The 12,419-nt window shown below is 47.0% G+C and overlaps 1 protein-coding gene across 4 annotated transcripts in view; it reads left to right on the top strand.

Annotated features, from left to right (window-relative positions):
* Positions 1-12,419, top strand: part of LOC126175377 (dihydroxyacetone phosphate acyltransferase) — a 134,272-nt gene that overhangs the window by 43,688 nt on the left and 78,165 nt on the right. The window lies entirely within an intron of this gene.

Below are 12,419 nucleotides of genomic sequence, written 5' to 3'. Positions count from 1 at the left end.
GTGCATCATACAAAAGGCATTAACATTTTGTTGAGGAGAAGTGTTCATGCACTGTGAGCAACTGCCTGCACAGATCTGATTGAGGCCAAATAACAGTACAATGAGATAAACAGTCATCTACAAAAAATGGAGTTGAATCAATTGAAATTTTACTCCATCTCTTGAAATATACTACAGATACTTGTTAAATGTTACAACAGACATATGAGAAAGATGGTGTCGCACAATTGACCATATTTTAGTGAGCCAAACACCTTAAAGATACTTTGACTTCAGTTCAAAATAGGGCATTCAAATAGCCTTTACTCCTGTGAAAATGTTTGTGAACAACATGGCTGCCAATATTATTAAGGGAGAGGGATTTAATGTTTCCTTGGATAGTGCATCCACTATTATTATGCACGATTGCTTTCACATATTTGCTGCTGCATGCAATAGGTGTCAAAGACTGCTTACAGCTGAACAAAAGCAAATGTGAAAGGAAGCTAGTTTGTAGGGAGCTTCAGCTACTCATGGCATAGCCTAACACATCCTGGGGAGGACTGTCCCAATTCTGTCTCTGTTTCTAATTGAACTTAATTGCATCGTTGTTCTGAAAAATTGATTTGTAAGTAGTCTTTAAATTACTAAATTCATCAACATTAAAAAGTACAAAGATGGTTCAGTATGTGAAAAAGTTTGAAGTGATTTCCTTCTTTGATGGACCCTCTTACATATCAGTTTTGGTGATCATGGTTGAACACAATAGATCATTGGGGAAAGGTACGCTGACATCTAGAGGTATAATAAGTGTGAATTACATCCAGCTTGCTGCCTGTGACTCACATTGAAAATTTGTTGACAGCTCTCATATGTGGCATGATTCAAGAAATAGTGTTCCAGCATTATGCCTGAAATTAAGTCAGTGTGGGGAAAGGTGCACTGACATCTAGAGGTATAATAAGTGTGAATTACATCCAGCTTGCTGCCTGTGACTCACATTGAAAATTTGTTGACAGCTCTCATATGTGGCATGATTCAAGAAATAGTGTTCCAGCATTATGCCTGAAAATAAGTCAGTGATTGATTCATAGGAGAAACCTCAAGAATCACACTTACTCATGTCACACGAGAATGCCCTGAATTGCATGCATATCCTTGGTGCATATACTACATAACAATGTATTGTCAGTAATGTTACTCGTTATTGGACAAAACATAATGCTGACTGTCAGCTATACCCCCGTAAGATGACTCTGGCCCTGTGTGATTATTTTCATTTGCCTTATTTAAAATTACGGTTTTATGTAAATTTTTTTTTACACCTGCAATTCTGAAAGCAGTGCCAGGCCAGTTAAACTGATTGCCATGACTGATTGGTATGGAATCTCAATAAAGTCCAACTGTAAAGGGACGGGGAGGGAGAATCCAGAATGACTGTGTTTACATGTGCACAGCAGTTTTTACACTGACCAGAAACAGGTTATGAACACTTTATTATATAGTGAATGCGTGTACAGGTTTTGTTCCCTTGATCTCTGACAAGTGGTACCTTAAGGCCTCCAACAAAATAGAACAAACAAAATAAACAGCAATATCAAAATGTATTATAAAATTATTTTATTGGATAGATCAAAAAATCTCCTCACCAAGCGACAGCAAGTCACACACATAAGACTGTTGTAATTGCAAGCTTTCGGAGCCAGTGATTCCTTCTTCAGGCAGAAGGCTTGAAGGGGGAGGAAGAAGGGCAAAGGAAAAGGACTGGAGAGGTCTAGGAAAAGGGATAGATTTAGGAAAAGTCACCCAAAACTCGGGTCAGGAGAGACTTAACATCTGGGATGAGAAGGAAAGACTGATTGTTGGGGACTGCGTCGGATGAGATGTGACAACCCGAGAGCTTAAAGGTGGAAGACAGGGTAATATGCAAGACAGCGATTACTACTAAAACATCGTGCATGAGTTAATAAGAGTGAAAAGCTAAGTGCATTGTACGTAACAGAGGTGGGGGGGGGGGGGGGGGGGGCGGCGGTGAGAAACAGACGGGAAAGACAATGAAAGATGTAGAAAACTAAAATGAAAGATGTAGAAAACTAAATGCAAAGAGTAGTTACAGTAAGGCTCATATAATGTCGCAGTGTGAAAATATATTATTTATATTTTGCTCTTTTGTTCAACCAAATTATCTTGTTTGGAGAAAGAGGCAGTCACACTAAGTTTGCTGCACCAGAGGTTCCCAGTGTCAGTTAACATTAATGAATTGACAGAAAAATGGAAAAATGAAAGAGTACTGGGTGTCAAGAATATAATAAAATGAATGAATGAAAAAAAGTTAGCTTTATACTTGTATTCAGTTATACCATGCTGCTGGAATGTAAGAAGGCAGGGATTTTTAGTTTCCTGTGTTTTTTTTGCTGCTGTGCTAATAAATTTTTCAAATGAGAGCGTTTTCATCAAATATGTCTGAATAAGTTTATAACCACTGTGGAAACCCACTGCTCTAATTTGGCCCCACGATATTACCATGCAATTAAAGGTAGCTAGTGGAAAGTGTGTTAAATCCACAGATAAATCTGATATGGAATGCAGCTTACCTGTGTTGGGTAAAGTGATTAAATAAGCATACAGTGTGGAATGGACTGTGCAGTTTATGTTGAGGAGTTGGAAATTCAAAAGTCCAAAATTAACAGTGTATATCGATCTAGAAATAAACTATCCACCTCACAAGAAATAAGAGTTACTGAAAAGGAGAGAGATGTTGGTGCTTTTAAATCAATGCATCAGTCACATTTTGTATGACCCTTTTGAGCAGCATTATGACTCCATGTATAAAATCTTCTCGGTTTTCAAGCCACATCACTTCAAATAAAATTCTCGAGCTTATGACAGCTATCTCTACCATCGTCGTCAGGAGTATAACTGTTGACTACTGGGGCTGGTATGATTTTCCTCTTATATACCCATCATAACAATTGCGGGCACCAATCAGAGAGGCCAAAACAAAGTGTGCACGAAGGTGAGTCGGGCAACTTATAGCAGCTTCAGCCCACCGCGTTACTGAGCAACGTCAGATGGCGCAAGGGGCCAGTGCCATGTTAGAAACTGCCACTCCTGCCTCCCTACAGGTGTTGAGCATCCTTTGTGGCATCCTTTCAACATCCAAAGCCTGCCCCCATGCTGTACTCATTGTGTACCCCTGGTTTTTGTTAAAATTGTTGCTGTTCATTCTAATCTCAGCCACCTCTTTTATAACGGAATCCCAGTATGTTGATTCATGAGTCAAGACTCTTGTGTTCTCAGACTGTATTTTGTGTCCATTTACCAGGCAGTGCTCAGTTAAAGCCAATTTGTCAAGCTCCCTTTATTTAATATGTCTCTTGTGCTCTGTACAATGTTCTGCAACTGTTTGACTTGTCTGGCCCTCATGATGAAATACATTAATAATTTTGAAACATGACGATCTTATTAACCCATAATCAGTGACAACACAAAAGCCTTTTAGAACTTCGATCTGAAGGGCTATGTCTGCTCCACATGATCTACAGCCAAAGAACTATAAAATCAATATCCATAAGTTTATTGTCTTTAGATTCCATTACATGTAGAAGCCACATTAGTCTATGATCGAAAGTGATGTCCAGATAATATAAACAATTATTTTTAGTATCAGAACAGTGTGCCACATTACAAGTTCAATCAGTTTAAGAATTTGACAAGAATGTTAATGTCCACCCACTCCTCCAACATCTTAATAGTGAGCTACAACTGTTGAGTAGTGGTCACAGAGCTAGAAGTGGAACAGAAAATAGCAAAATCTGTCCATAAATAGTACACACTGTATAGGACTCCTTGCTGTGGAGATTATCCCATTAATTCCCCCCTGCGGGTTCGGGGGTAAGAATAGGCCCGCGGTATTCCTGCCTCTCGTAAGAGGCGACTAAAAGGAGTCTCAAACGTTTCGGCCTTAATGTGTTGGTCCCCTAAGGGGTTTGACCACTATCTTTCAAAATTTTCTGTTAGTGCGTACCATTTGGGGAAGGACGCCTTACGTGGTGTATTATATATCCATCTTGCCCTAAGATCTGGCACACCCGATATTGTCATGGAGTTGGACTTCCATCGAGCTTCCGGCCACATTGGCTGCAGTGTGTTCCGGGTAGCATACATTCCCTCCATTGTGCACTTCCATCTTTGCCCTCATGATGTACATGGATATTTCGACACCCGACATCCAGCACGGTAGCCAGTCCGTTGTGGTGGGGTCGTCATGTACCCTCTTGGTGGTAGCCCCCTGACTACACAGGGATCGCACTGCTGATGCCTGAGCTGCTACCACCCCATGTATGCCGAGGAGTAGATGCCTATCCCTCTGGGGCATCGGGACTCCCGGCAAAGGCCATCCTGCCAGGTGGTCTTTGCTGTGGCTGGGTGACGCCCATGGGGAGAGCCCCTGGTCGGAGTGGGTGGCATCAGGGCGGATGACCCGCAATGAATCGTGGTACATCATCTCTCGCTGGTGGGCCTCCACCAGCAGTCTCTAAGGGATCGAGGTCTAACCTCAACGGCAAGCAATTCAATCCAAGATCATTTCCCTCCCTGGCCACTCCATGGGAGGAACGCATGGCTAAAGACAGGAGTGGAGATTATTCACCCTGGTACCTTGTCTGTACGCGGGTCGATGGTGAATCTTTTATGCAAACTAAGCCTCAGTTTTTTGTGGAGCATTTAGAGGACAAGTTCGGGGAGGTGGAGGGCTTGTCCAAAATGCGCTCTGGGTCGGTTCTCATCAAAACAGCATCCTTTGCCCAGTCACGGAGGTTGCTCACTTGTGACAAGTTGGGGGATGTTTCCGTCACCATCACTCCCCATAAAAGTTTAAACATGGTCCAGGGTATTATATTCCACAGGGATCTTCTACTGCAGTCCGACGATGAACTACGTGCCAATCTAGAACGACGGGGTGTTCACTTCATCCGGCGCGTTCATCGGGGTCCGAGGGATAATCAGGTAGCCACCGGTGCCTTCATCTTGGCCTTCGAAGGTGATGTTTTACCCAAAAAGGTCAAGGTGATGGTTTACCGCTGTGATGTGAAGCCATATATCCCTCCTCCGATGCTGTGTTTTAAATGCTGGAAGTTTGGGCACATGTCATCCCGCTGTACTTCCGGCATCACATGTCGAGATTGTGGACATCCTTCACATCCCAATACTCCATGTGCTCCGCCTCCCATCTGTGTTAACTGTGGAGAACACCATTCCCTCTGCTCGCCGGACTGTAGGATCTTCCAGAAAGAACGGAAGATAATGGAATATAAAACCCTGGACCGCCTGACCTATTCTGAGGCTAGGCGGAAATATGAGAGGCTCCATCCTGTGCCAATGATGTCAACATACGCCGCTGCTGCAACGACGGTTCTTCCATCTCCTGTGTCGTCTCATACGGTTGGTTCTATGATTGGTCAGCATCCAACGGCCCCTTCGATTGTGGGGGGCACTTACACCCTGTTGCTCCTGCTCCATCTTCTTCAGGAGCAACACCCTCCCAACCATCGGGGACATCAGCTCCCCCTTCCCAGCCGTAGAAGCGTAAGACTTCTTCGGCTACTCTCGCCAGGAAGGGATCCCTTAGGGACCTCCCTTCGCAAGTTCCGACCAGTGAAAAAGCGGACGCCCGCAAGTGGTTGAAACAACCACCAGTCCCTGGTCGTAGGGCCTCACGGTCGTTGTCTGTCCCTGAGACTGACCCACTGAAGCCCATGAAGCCTGACCCACCGAAGGCACAGCGCGACAAGCAGAAAAAGAAGGAAGTCCCCAAGACCAACGATATTGCGGTGGCACCCGTCCCACCGCTTCCTACAAGCTCTGCCTCTGAGGACGAGGTGGAGATTCTGGCGTCTGCTAAGGACCTCGATCTCACCGGTCCCTCAGACGCCATGGATAGCACTAGCACAGGTGCTCAATCGGAGGCAGCAGGTGACCCAGTGGCGTAATCTGCCTTCCCAGTCCCGTCATGCCTTTCAGACATGAAAATACCATCCTCCAGTGGAACTGCAGCGGTTTCTTCCACCATCTCGCTGAGCTCCAGCAGCTTATCAGCCTTCACCCTTTCTTCTGCATTGCTCTTCAGGAAACTTGGTTTCCAGCGATGCGAATCCCCGCCCTCCGAGGCTATTGGGGTTATTATAAGAACCGAGCAGCTTATGAAAGGGTGTCTGGTGGCGTCTGCATCTATGTTCTTAACTCTCTTCACAGCGAGTCTGTCCCTCTACAAACAGCTTTAGAGGCTGTCGCTGCTAGGGTGTGGACGCCGCAGGCTATTACCGTCTGCAGTCTTTACCTTCCACTGGATGGTGATGTCGCGCTGCATGTCCTGGCTACACTGATAGCCCAATTGCTGTCACCTTTCTTGTTGCTGGGCGACTTCAACGCCCATAACCCTCTGTGGGGTGGGTCAGTGGCAACAGGTCGAGGCGCCACCATTGAGCATTTATTGGCACAGTTCGATCTTTCACTTCTAAATGATGGTTCCTTCACACACTTCAGCGTGGCGCATGGCACGTACTCCGCCATCGACCTTTCGATCTGCAGCCCTCGCCTCTTACCGTCTGTCCAATGGAGTGTGCATGACGACTTGTGCGGCAGTGACCACTTTCCGATCTTTCTGTCACTGCCACCACGTCACTCTTCTGGGCGCCCCAGCAGATGGGCTATGAATAAGGCTGACTGGGATTTGTTTTCCTCCACTGCCGCTATTGAGCCTCTCTCTAGTGATGACATTGATGCGGTGGTTCAATCGGTCACCACCGGCATCGTTACTGCCGCTGAATCTGCCATTCCCCGTTCTTCTGGGTCCCCTCGGTGGAGGGCTGTGCCTTGGTGGTCGCCTGAGATCGCTGCAGCGATTAAAGATCGCCGGCGGGCGCTCCAGCGTCACAAGCGACATCCCTCCGTAAGCGACATCCCTCCATAGACCACCTTATCGCCTTCAAACGGCTGTGTGCGCGGGCCCGCCTCCTTATCCGCCAAGGCAAGAAGGAGTGCTGGGAGCGGTATGTGTCCACTATTGGCCTCCATGTCACTCCATCGCAGGTCTGCGCCAAGATTCGACGCGTCTACGGCTATCGGACCCCTGCCAGCGTCCCTGCGCTCTCACTGAATGGAGCAGTTTGTACTGACTCCGACGTCATTGCAACCCGCTTAGCAGAGCATTTTGCTCTGAGTTCCGCTTCTGCGAATTACCCCCAGGCCTTCCGCTCCATCAAAGAGCGGATGGAACGTCGGAGCCTTTCTTTTCGCACCCACACTTCTGAATCCTACAATGCTCCATTCAGTGAGTGGGAATTTCACAGTGCCCTTGCCGCTTGCCCTGATACCGCTCCCGGGCCAGATCGCATCCACTGTCAGATGCTGAAACACCTTTCAGTGGACTGCAAGCGATGCCTCCTCAATCTTTACAACCGTCTCTGGGTCGAGGGTGAGTTTCCGTCGCAATGACGGGAAAGCATTGTCATCCCCGTTTTGAAACCGGGCAAGAGCCCTTTGGAGGTGGACAGCTACCGCCCCATTAGCCTCACCAACGTTCTTTGCAAGCTTCTCGAATGGATGTTGAGCCGGCGCTTGAATTGGGTACTGGAGTCTCGGGGCCTTCTGGCTCCGTCTCAGGGTGGGTTCCGTAAAGGCCGCTCCGCCGCCGACAATCTGGTGAGCCTGGAGTCGGCCATCCGTACTGCCTTTGCCCGCCGTCAGCACCTGGTCGCTGTCTTTTTCGACATGCGGAAGGCATAAGATACGACATGGCGTCATCACATCCTTTCTACGCTTCATGGATGGGGTCTTCGGGGCCCTCTGCCAATCTTTATCAGAAATTTTCTGTCGTATCGTACCTTCCGCGTGCAAGTTGCGGCCTCTCATAGTTCCTCCCGAGCCCAGGAGAACGGGGTACCACAGGGCTCTGTCCTCAGTGTCTGCCTGTTTTTAATTGCAATCAACGGTCTCGCTGTGGCAGTAGGAAATTCTGTCTCCGCTTCCCTGTATGCTGACGACTTCTGCCTTTACTATAGCTCTATTAGCATTGCAGCAGCTGAACGTCAGCTACAGGGCACAATCCTCAAGGCGCAGTCTTGGGCTGTAGTGCGTGGTTTTCAGTTTTCGGCTGCCAAGACCCGCGTTATGCATTTCTGCCAGTGCCGAACGGTCCATCCTGAGCCGCGGCTTTATCTTGGCGGCGAACTTCTTGCTGTGGTGGAGACCCACAGGTTTTTGGGTGTACTTTTTGATGCCCGGTTGACTTGGCTGCCTCATATTCGGCAGCTTAAACAGGCGTGTTGGCGGCATCTAAATGCTCTGAGATGCTTGAGCCACACCAGCTGGGGCGCTGACCGATCAACCTTGTTACGGCTCTACCAGGCGTTAATCCAGTCCCGTCTGGATTATGGGAGCCTGGCTTATGGCTCCGCTTCCCCATCTGCGTTGCAGGTACTGGACCCAATACTACACAGCGGGATACGCCTTGCCACTGGTGCCTTCCGCACCAGCCCTGTGGACAGCATACTCGTGGAGGCAGGTGTCCCTCCCCTGCGGTTACGGCGCCAACGTTTGCTGGCCGCTTATGCTGCCCATGTTTTTAACTTGCCCGGGCATCCAAATTACCGTGTCCTGTTCCCGCGGTCAGTTGTTCATCTGCCAGAACGTCGGCCCCGGTTGGGTTGTCCGATCGCTGTCCGCGTCAAGGAGCTTCTCTCCAGGCTTGGGTTTTTCCGTGTTCCACCTCCTTTCCGGGCACCTCTGCGTACACCCCTGTGGTGTGTCCCTCGCCCTTGCCTTTGGCTCGACTTGGCACAGGGCCCGAAGGACTCAGTCCCTCCAGAGGCCTTCCGCCGCCGCTTTTATTCCATCCTGGCCACGTATCAGGGCTCTGGCATTGATTACACTGACGGCTCGATGGTTGCTGGTCGAGTCGGTTATGCGCTAACTCTAGGGGACCATTCCGAACAACGTTCTTAGCCGGCTGGGTGCAGCGTTTACACTGCTGAGCTGGTCGCCATCTTTCGAGCCCTAGAGTATATCCGCTCCTGCTCAGGTGAGTCCTTCGTTATCTGTAGCGATTCCCTGAGCGGTTTACGAGCTCTCAACCAGTATTTCCCTCGTTCTCATCTGATGATGGCTATCCATGAGTCCCTGCATACTCTTGTGCGTTGCGGCCGCTCTGTGGTCTTCGTGTAGACCCCAGGCCATGTTGGGATACCTGGCAACCTTCACCGCCTGGTGAAAGAGGCCACTAGTAAATCATCTCTGGGGATTGGCCTCCCGGAGACTGATTTGCGGGCAGTCTTACGCCGCGAAGTTCTTTCGGTTTGGGACGCTGAATGGCGCAATCTGCCCACGCCCAACAAACTCCGTCCAATCAAGGCGATGACGGCTGTGTGGCGGTCGTCCATGCGGGTCTCCCGCAAGGAGTCTGTTGTCCTCTGCCGGCTGCGCATTGGGCACACTCGGCTTACGCACGGCCACTTATTGCGCCGTGAGGACCCACCTCTATGTCGCTGCGGCTCCGTTTTATCTGTGGTCCATATTTTATTGGAGTGTCCGCTTTTAGCTGTGCTCAGGCAGTCGTTCGCACTGCCTGACACGCTCTCTGCCCTTTTAACAGATGACTCTGCTACGGCTGACTTAGTTTTACGTTTTATTTGGGCAGGGGGTTTTTATCATTTAATCTAAGTGTTTCTGTTTTATCTTATTGTTTTGTGTTGATTCTGGCATTTGGCCTCCGGTTTTAAACTGATTTTATAATGTGTTTTAAGTGGTTGGCTTTTCCTTTTTTATCTCTATGGTCGGCCAACCACCGTCACACTCTGTGTGATTTTAGTTCGTTTTGTCTGGTCTTTGTCTCAGTTTCTCTTTTTCTGTGTCGTCTGTGCTCTATTCTGTTAATCGTTTTTATTCTCTGTGGGTGTTTTTAGTACTTGGAAAAAGGGACCGATGACCGTAGCAGTCTGGTCCCTTTAACCCCACAACTCAACCCCCCCCCCCCCCCCAATTATCCCATTAATTGCTATTGCAGGCACTGTGACATTTAAATTGGAGCTGTAAAATCTGCCCTCAGAGTCTTTCATGGTGGGACGTCTATATAAAATCTTGGTTTTCAAACCCCAACAATTCGAATAAAATTCTCGAGCTTTCGATGGTTACCTCCACATCATCGTCAGGAGTAAAACTACTGTCTGCCAGGGCTGGCATGATTTTCTTCTTTTATACACACGATTACAGTCACTGGCACCAATCAGAGAGGGCCAAAACAATGCATGCGCGGAAGGTGAGATGGGCAGCTCATATAGCAGCTCCAGTGTGCTGCAGCACAGAGTGACATCAGGTGGTGTAAGGGACTGCTGCCATGGTTGAAACTGTCACTTTTGCCTCCCTGTAAGTGTTAAACATCCTTCGTTGCTTCCTTTCAGCATCTAAAACTTGCCCCCAGGCCCTACTCAGTGTGTACCCCTGGTCCCTGTTAAAATTGTTAATGTTCCGTTTAAACACAGCCGCCTCTTTTATAGTGGAATCCCAGTATGTTGACACACAAGCCAAGACTCATGTTCTCAAACTGTATTTTATGCCCACTTTCCAGGCAATGCTCAGCTATGGCTGACTTGTTGAGCTCTCTTTGTTTAATGTGTCTCTTGTGCTCGGTACAATGTTCTGCAACTGTACAAATTGTCTGGCCGATATAGATACTGCCGCACACACAAGGGACATCTTATGCACCAGGCACATGAAGAGCCATGTCGTCTTTAACAGTTCACAGCATATCTCGTATCTTGTGAGTGGGCTAGAACACTGGTCTCAATCCATGTCTCTGCAGTACACATCTTAACTTGCTGCTTGTTGTCCCATAGTATGGCAGGAAAGCTGCCGGCTTGACATCTTCAGCCAGTATACAAGGTATCCTTCTTCGGTGACACCTGAAAGTGTTTGCAATGTCTCTTTTGCTATAATCATGGGAATTCAGGAAAATGAGACTAATGATGAAGTAGCAAAGGACACCATGTGCCATCCTCTTACATGCTGTGAACTTGTTGTCAAGTAGCAGGGCCACATGTCACTGAGAGTTACAGAGGCTCTCCCAGTATGGCACAGAAATATTTTTACCCCTTATTTTAACTGAAAATGTATTTCATTATGACAAGAGTGCACAACTGGTTTATCACCTGATCTTCCCTATATTTTGGGTGGTGGTGAAACAAGTGTACGTATTTTAAACTTTTGTAGTATGTTCAGTCTTCTGCCTAATGTGTTACACAGGAGATTTTGGTGTATACTCATGATAGCATGCTCATCCATTTGTTTGGTGATCAGCCAGCCACAATATAGTGACTTATTGTTTGGTATGTCTAACTGTATCATTATTTTAAAACAGAAACACACAATTTTATGTTTATGATGAAAGAGGGTGAATGTATGAGAGAGAGGATAGAAAGCAGAGAGGATAGAAAGCAATTTTGATTTATAGTTTCAGTTTTAGTTTTAAAGATTTTAATGAAATTTGTCTTCAGAAGTTGCAGTAAGGATGCTAGTAACTGAAAAGTTGAGATCTTACTTAACCTCCAGTCATATTCACAGTAACCACCACCACCACCACCACCACAACAACAACAACAACAACAACAACAACATTGTCATCATAAAACACATGCGGTTTGTGAAAATCTAAATAAGAAATTTGAAACACTCTCCTTTCACATATAGAAAGTGATGGAACAAAATTGAGGAACACTTAAGGATATTAAATGTCTCTGTAATGGGATGTTCCTAGCTGAAGCTTTGCCCTTTCACAAAGAATCAACTCTCATAAAGGCTATTAATAGGCTTGGTAATATCTCACATGGCTGAAATACATAACAGCAGTAAGGATTTTTTATAATGCAAGTGGAAATACACTGGAGTGCAAAACTTGAGGATGTAAGTAATTTACACATGATGTGTGTCTGCCAAATAACATAGATCAATGAATTGTGAGCTGTACATAGAAAGAACTGACACAGTGTAGTACAGAATGTAACTGAAAGAAATATGTAATGAGACGAACAGAAATGCCACTTTCATTCAGAGACAATAATTGCATTGAAGTCACTGCAGTCATGATGGGCCCCTGGACTTTACCAAAAGGGGGGATCATGGTTGTTAATAGGGGGTGTGATCACCATGGTGGCAAGTCATGTTCTGCAATGTGCTCCCATGCTGGCCACAAGATGGGTAAGGAGTTCTTTTGATACGACGTTTCACTCCTCCACCAGCACAGCTGACTACTGCTGAACGGTTATTGATGCCTATGGACATACTGCAGAACGTCTCTCCAGCACATCATGCACATGCTCAATGGTATTTAAGTTTGGAGGCGGTGGTGGTGGTGGGGGGGGCAGCCCTGTGCATTTGCCGAATATCCTTTC

Source organism: Schistocerca cancellata, chromosome 1 (assembly GCF_023864275.1).
Source record: "Schistocerca cancellata isolate TAMUIC-IGC-003103 chromosome 1, iqSchCanc2.1, whole genome shotgun sequence".
Taxonomy (NCBI): Eukaryota; Metazoa; Arthropoda; class Insecta; order Orthoptera; family Acrididae; genus Schistocerca; species Schistocerca cancellata.
The sequence above is the reverse complement of the archived record's forward strand: the minus strand, read 5'-3'. Positions and strand labels throughout refer to the sequence as shown.